The sequence below is a fragment of the Pipra filicauda genome, unplaced genomic scaffold, assembly GCF_003945595.2.
Source record: "Pipra filicauda isolate LSUMZ 115617 unplaced genomic scaffold, ASM394559v2 scaffold22_size4397567_pilon, whole genome shotgun sequence".
NCBI lineage: Eukaryota > Metazoa > Chordata > Aves > Passeriformes > Pipridae > Pipra > Pipra filicauda.
In genome coordinates, this window is record NW_024104343.1 from 728934 (window position 1) to 737205 (window position 8272).

The window sequence follows — 8272 nt, forward strand, 5'->3', positions numbered from 1 at the left end:
TAGTGTAATTTTCCAAATGTCAGAAGTACAAGTGTAATCTAGCCATTAAGGCCAAAATTTGAAATGAGTTCTGTGTTCTAGCTCTGTCCCTAATCTCCATTTTTTCAAATAGGAATAATTCTTCTCTGCCTCTCAAGTGTTACAAGGACAAATGTGATTCATAAAGTAGATGGGGATCTGTATAGGAAAGTCAGTGTATGGGTTGAAAATCTTACTATGGCATCTCCTTTTGATTCATGCTATGACTTGTCAACACTAGGAGAATATGTTGTGCTGAGTTCTGGTACTCTAGTCAGAACGGAACAAGTGTTCCACAATCATTGCTACAGCTAGAATTTGCTCAATGCAAATTCAGTACTGCATAGGGCTACAATATTCTATACAGGTGTTTTCAGGGCTTTATATGGAGGTTTGGATATCGGTAATCCAGATGTCTACATCTAAGCTAGACACGCTACTTTTTTCTTCCTGGTCAATGAAATTGATGGGCTCTTTTAGAACAAAATCTTTATACTTTTAATTGTCTAAGTTATAATGAGATGAATCAGTGATCCTGAGTGGTTTCCTGTGAAAGGAACAGAGACAAACTATTTTGATATTGATATTTGCACTGGTAATGTCCATATTTCTCAGATGAATTCTACTTTTCACTGTGTGTATTAATGGACCACAGTCTTCCAGGAGGAAATTGAATGCCCAGGTTTCCACTATTCTTTGCCTTCTGCTCCAATGTACATCCTTTTCTGTTCTTTCTGAAATAGATCCTCATTCTTATCTACCAGTAGGGAAATTGAGACTAGTGGCAAAATATTTCCTATCTTAAGGTGGGTTAGTGCATTTTAGTTTGGACATGGAGTTGCCTGATAGCAGTAAGACAATAGTTGTCTGATAGCAGCAAGAAAATGAGTAGTAATATTCGAATCAACAGCTTGTGAAGTTGTGTCTATGGATAAGGCTGTGATTCAACCACAGAAGTAAATGAAGCTTTAGTACTCCTAGTGCTGGATAAAACAATCCACCCCAAAAAGCATTGATGTGATATCAACTCTTCTTTTAATCATTTGAACACAGAACTATGGCCTCAGTTCAAAACTTCTTATGGGTTCATTTCTAAGAGGAAAAGATTGATCTGTGTCACTGGATGAGAATATCAAGGAAAAAATATCATTTTTCTGGACCTCTGTGAAGATGTCACTTGAGGACTGCAGGTCATCATAAGCCTCCTCTATCTATTTATAAAACTGTGGCCATCCCTCACCACTGTGAACATCACATAAACATCAGATATAAACTGCCAAAATTCCCCAGCAGTAACTAACACCCTATGCAGTTCTGATTGTCTGTATAGATTTAAAAGTTTATAATTTCTCACAATGTATTGATTCCTACATTGAACATGACAAAACTCATGCTCTTATTTCTACTGTCTCTCTTCATTCAAAGTTGATCGACTGCATTGAAAAATTTCAGCACTGTTATTCAAAGTTTATTGCAAAAGGATTCGAGATGTTAATTGACACTTTTTATTTAATTTAAAAAATATATTTGTTTTCAGATATTATGTATGTTAGTGCTATAATTCCCTTGTAATTTTGGATAATCTATTTTTTTCCTCATCTTACTTGATTTATGAAGCATTTAATTAGACACTAGCTAGTCATTGGTTATGACTCATTTACTCTGACTTCAGCTCTAACTTCAGCTCTAATCACCTAATCTTCCTCTATAAGCAATAAGGAGTAACATTGCAGACTAAAATAGATATTGTGTGGGATGAATTGCCCTCTGTAGTACTAATCCTAGTTAAACTTTATGAATTTCCTCTCAGATTACAGAAACTATTTATCTCTTGCCTAAATTGACATCACATGACTGTAAAGGGTACATTTGGGAGACAAAGGCGAAGCTGCTGTTGCCTTGTACTGAGTGTTATTTGCTTTGTGCCATGACTGTACATCACATAATCCAAAATACTCAAGGGGAAAAGAGAAAGAGCTTCCCTGTGAACCCTGCTGGGAGGTGTAGTAGGAGAGGTTCTTAAGCTGAAATAAGTCAAACAAACTTCTCTTCCTCCAAGCGACAGATACCAAAGGCACTGACTCAGAGGTGCCCAGTGTTCCTATTCTGAGTACTAAGGCTATTTGAACAATTTTAAACTTACACTTTATTCAACTGGTTATGAGTTTTGTTTGCATTATGTTTTATCATATGTTTCATATAAATTTCCTGTGATAGCTCATGAACAAATTCATAAATATTTGTAAGAAATGCCACAAATAGTTTTGCCAACATGCTGCTTTCACTTTTAAGAACTGTGATGGCTTGCACGACCAGAGTCCTGCAATGGAAGGACACGAGATCATTAGGAAGGACAGGCCAGGAAGATGAGGCAGAGTAACCTGGGGTTTCTGGTGGACAGTAATTTGAACATGAACCAGCAGTGTGCCCTTGCAGCACAGGCTGTCAATACTCTGAGGTAGAGTATTGACAGCAAGTGGAGGGAGATGATTCTTTGCCTTTATTCAGCACTCCCGGTGAGCCCACACCTGGATTAATGTGTCATCTTAAGGGCTTCCCAGTACTAGAGACGCATGGACATGCTGGAGACAGCAAAAAAAGATTATAGGTCTGGAGAATCTCTCCTATGAGGAAAGGCTGAGAGAACTTGGAATGTTTAATCTAGGAGAGGGAAGGCTCACTGAGATCTTTTCAGTTCACATAAATACCTACAAAGGGACTATGAGGAGGATGGAGCCAGGCACTTCTCAGTGCTGTCCAGTGACAGGATCAGAGGCAATGGTCACAAACTGAAATACAGGAAGTTCCCTCTGAACATCAGGAAACACTTTTTTACTGGGAGGGTGAGTGAGCACTGGCACAGGTTACCTGAGAAGGTTGCTGAGTCTCCAACCTTGGAAACATTCAAAAATCATGTGAACTTGGTTCTGGTCAACTTGTTCTAGGTGGCACTGCTTGAGCAGAAGTGTTGGGCTAGATGACCTGCAGAGGTCCCTTCCACTTTGAATTATTCTGTGATCCCATGAATGGTTCTTCTGGAACTTTACATGAATGGATGTTTTGTTTCATGTGATACTTCACTGTGGTTGTAGCTCAGTGTGCTTTTTCCTTTATATATTGTTTAATATTTCATGAAAATATCATAAATATTGTATGAATATTTCAGTAGATTTCTCATGAGTGTTTCAGGAAATATTTTATGAACATTGCTATGATATTTCATGAACTTTCTTACACTTGAGGACAAAACATATCATCAAATATTTCAAGAGTGTTTCCAGAATACTATCCAAGTTTTTTATGGAAATTATTATATTTCAGAGACTGTTATATTAAATACTTACTGACTGTTTTCCGAGCAAGGGGGTTTGTGGTTTGGGGGTTTTTTTGAAGTATGCTATTACTAAAATAAAGCACCATATAACAAATATTTGAATCCCCTCAGGTATTTTTAGATGGTAGTATTAATACAAAAAGAGTGACAGTGTAAATGCATCCAAGAACCATCATAATCATACATATTGTCAGAAGGTGTAAATACACGTCTGTTTGGAAATTCAACTTGCATCCATGAATGGAGTTTTTTAGGGAGGGTAGAAGAATGTCTCCTTTGCTCATTTTCCTTTCCACCTCCATTACCAGTTTTGTTATAATTATACACCACCAAAATCACTGCTATGTGTATTTCAGACTTTCTACATGGATCCTTTATAGTAACTTGTGATGTGATGCACCTTAGAAAAAAATACCTGGTGGTCATGAAGTATTTTTCACACTGTCTCGTTTGAGGTGAATATGAGATACAATATGCAACATTTCACAGAATCACAGAATATGCTGAGTCGAAAGGGACCTACAAGGATCATCAAGTCCAACTCCCAGCCCTGCACAGGACAATCCCCAAGAGTCACACCATGTGCCTGAGAGTATCATCCAAACACTTTTTGAACTCTGACAGGCTTGGTGTTGTGGTCGCTTCCCTGGGGAGCCTGTTCCAGTGCCCAACCACCCACTGGGTGAAGAACCTTTTTCTAGTATCCAACCTAAACCTCCCCTGACAGAACTTCAGGTCATTTCCTTGGGTCCTGTCACTGGTCACCACAGAGAAGAGATCAGTACCTGTCCCTCCTCTTCCCCTCACAAGGAAGTCGTAGACTGCAATGAGGTCTTCCCTCAGTCTCCTCTTCTCCAGGCTGAACAGACCAAGTGACCTCAGCTGCTCCTCACATGGCTTCCCCTCAAGGCCCTTCACCACCTTCATTGCCCTCCTTTGAACACTCTCTAATACCTTGATATCTTTCCTATATTGTGGTACCCAAAACTGCACACAATGTTCAAGGTGAGGCCAACCAGTGCAGAGTAGAGTGGGACAATCCCCTCCCTTGACCAGCTGGCGATGCTTTGCCTGATGCCCCCCCGGACACAGTTGGCTCTCCTGGCTGCCAGAGCACTTCTGACTCAGATTTAACTTACCATCGACCAGGACCCCCAGGTCCCTTTCTGTAGCACATTTTTTGTTTGCCCCCTGATTCTTACCCAGAGGCTCTCAACTGTCATTGCCAACAGTAGACTCCATATGTTCTAACCCCTCTATTACACATGGTGCCACCCCTCCACCTCTTCCGCCCTGCCTATCCCTCCTGAAGGGCTTGTAACTCTCCAACAGGGCACTTCAGTCACAGGTCTCATCCCACCAGGTTTTACTTATGTCAATGATGTCAAATCCCTGGGACTGGAAAAGCTTCGAGCTCCCCTTGTTTGTTCCTCATGCTGCATGCATTGGTGTAGAAACATTTCAGGTGTGGTACATTGTAGTCAACACCTCTTGAGATAGGTTGAGGGATCCCATGAGTGCTTGTTTTCTCAAGTTTCGGCACATCATCCCATCACTCATCTCTGGCAAAACTGGTTTTGTCCCAATCCAAGATTGTTTAAAGCTCTGTAAACAAACCCCACTAGTTCCTGTGTTAGAATTCTTTTTCCCCTCTGAGATAGGTGTATCCTGTCAGACATCAGTAGACCAAGTGTTGAGGAGATCATCCCATTTACCAAGATGATAGGCTGGCTGAGTTGCCTTTCAATGGTAGACAGGAAGGAGACAGCTACAATTGTTTTCAGGTAAAGCAGTCTTCAACATATGCCTCCATTTGACCCTGACACTTTTATAACGTCTTGAGCTCTGCTCAATCAGCTCTTTGTTTTCCCTCTTCTGAGCCCACAGGAACTCCATTCCAGAGATACCTCACTCATATCCTTTGAAACTCCTAGAAAAAAACTTAGTCATTTTTGCTTCCTCTAGCTATCTAGTCATAGGGGTTGGAAAACAAATAACACTCTTATTTTTGAGTAGAAGACAACTAACAATTTCAGACCTGTGAAACAAGAGAAAAGTAACATGAAGTTATTATGCCTTGCACATTTTGTTTGACATCAAAAATGGTATATATCACCATGACTTTGGTATAACACGTTCAGCTCTTCTTCCTTCCCAGTATTAGAATAATGTAGAAACAGTAAGATATTTTTCCAACTTACTTATGTCACATTCTGGAACTGTGCTGCAAAGAGCTTTTTTTTTTTTTGTATGATTTGAAAATGTTTGAAAAATTAATACAAGTTCTCTGCACTGCTTGTAAGAAGAGCCTGGAAGTATACACTTAGCTGGATCAAGAGAAATGAGCCAGTTGATTGGCAGGAGTCACTCCCTGCCAGTCAACCCAAGCCACTGTAGGAAGTCCCAAACTAATAAAGAAATATGACTGATATGACAGTTTTGGAAACTGTGATGGGTTTGTGGAGATCAGATGAGAAGTCATATGTGCATCTCTGCAGAAACTGCTTGTGCTGGAAGAGATGACTAATACAAGTTCCCACGAGAAAAAAGAATAAGCCAACTCAGACCAGAAATCATAGAATTATAGAATCATTGAGTATCCTGGGTTGGAAAGGACCCACAGGGATCATCAAGCCCTGCACAGGACAGCCCCAAGAATCACACCGTGTGTCTGAGAGCATTTTCCAAATGCTTCTTTAACTCTGTCAGGCTTGGTGCTGTGACCCCTTCCTTGGGGAGCCTTTTCCAATGTCCAACAACTCTGGGTGAAGAACTTTTTCCTAATATCTAACTTAAACCTCTCCTGACACAGCTTCATGTTGTTCCCTTGTGTCCTGTCACTGATGACCAGAGAAAAGAAGCCAGTGCCTGCCCCTCCACTTCCCATCGTGAGAAAGCTGTAGACTGCTATGAGATCTCCCCTCCATCTTCTCCAGGATGAACAAGTCAAATATTGTTTCCCCTCTAGGCTCTTCACCATCTGCTCCTGCTTCAATGTAAAATGTTGGCACCCAACCACCATTTCTCAAACAATGACTGTGTCTTACAGTACTTCAAAAATTTTCTGAATAATATTTCTAAATGTCACAAAGACTCATACTTGATGTCCGTATCACCATCTTCTAAATTGCTTCAACCTTTTGTCAGACAGTACAGATCACTAATGAGATTTTTTTCCTTGTCAGAACTTGTCTTGGGGTAGGAGAATGAACTAAATTGCTGTGCTTCTATCAGCAAATAAAACAAATCAGAAACTACTGTTGATGTCACTAGCCAAGCATGTCACACGTTCATACAGCTAGAACCTTTTGCCTCATCAAACTACACTTCTGCATCTTAAACCAAGTAGGGAATGTTCCTGGGCCACTGCTCTCTCTCAGAACATTCCTGTCATTATCTGTCAGGGCACTGCTTTGCCTGCATTGAAATTTTCCATCAGAACACGTGCAGTCACTGTACAGACCACCACATGTCAGTACAAACATCTGTGCCCAGAATAAGTTTATTTGCACAGACAAAGCTAGTGACTCTTTGAGGTCCCCTGCAACTGTTTTCTCTTACTTTTAGGAGAGCACTAGATGTGGCTAAATCGTTTCTTCACCTTATTGCTCTCCACAATAAATAAGAAAAAAAGGTCTTTTCATCCAGAACACAAGACATCTCCCAAGAAAAAAAAAACCAACTTATCAGTTATCCTTAACATGGACAGACAACACAAATAGGAGAAGTTTGTATATCATACTAGATTTTTTTTTACCTGTTGCTAGATCTTCCAGGTATGTCTCTTTTTTCTGAAGTGATGTCGTCCTCATTCCATTGGTAATAAACTTTTTTTTTACTCTGATGAGCAAAGCAATCCAGCAAACTAAAAAATCCTCCACCAGAAGGTTACACAGAGGCAAGGAAATAGTAGTGTGTTTTAACACTGTAAGGGTGTGGATCAATGCTATTGGTGCCAGGAACATGCAAACGTGTGCTCCAAATCTGGCTGTCATACAATATTTAAATATGAAGGTTGTAGACTGTCCATATGACCCTGAAATATAAAGAAGTCACATGGAAATCTGCCATTGACTCATGCAAGATAAAAGCAAGAAAGCGGTAGCTGGAGGACTGCCAAGCCTGGGCATGGTAGCAGAGCATCTGCACAAGCATTAGTCAATCCTAACACTGTAAAGTAAATTTGATATAGAAGAGTTCAACATTGTCTTGGTCTAACAATTGCATGATATGTACATAGATTGTTTAAAAAGGAATTAATTAGGCTTACCAAAAATTAAACTCCTCCTGATCAAGATTATACAAGTATTTGTGAAACTATGTGGCAGCAGAACTCAATCAGCTTCCCCTTTCTATTATCACCCATCTGAACAAACCATTAAGCAACATGCAGGAGAGCAAACTACGGTTTGGAGTCACTTCCACTGAAATTGTCAAACGTTTTCTGAGGAGAGAGTATGATAATATGAAGCTATTATAGTTGTGACCTGACTGAAGAAAGAAAAAATCAAAAACATGCTGTGAGTAATGCAGAAGTAACTTGGTTAGGTCTCATTCCTGGTCATTGCACCTGACTCTGACTCCACTGATCTTGAAGCTCTGCACAACTGTTACCTGACAATTCCTTAAAGGCAGTTCACAACACCACATTGGTAGAGACACCACCTCTGTGGGCTCCTTAACCTTTTGCATTAGATTGACAACAGTGACTTTATGACCTTGAAGTTTTTCCAGTAGACTAATGTTGTCATGTGTTAAGAATTTACATTCAAGAGTAATGTTTGCTGTCTTTTTTCATGACATCTCTTTTTTTTATTTGTGTGACTACAGTAATAGTGCAAAAAATAGCAACTCTGTCTATTTGCTGAATTGGCATGAAGCTGTGTCAGGGGACGTTTAGGTTAGATATCAGGAAAAGGT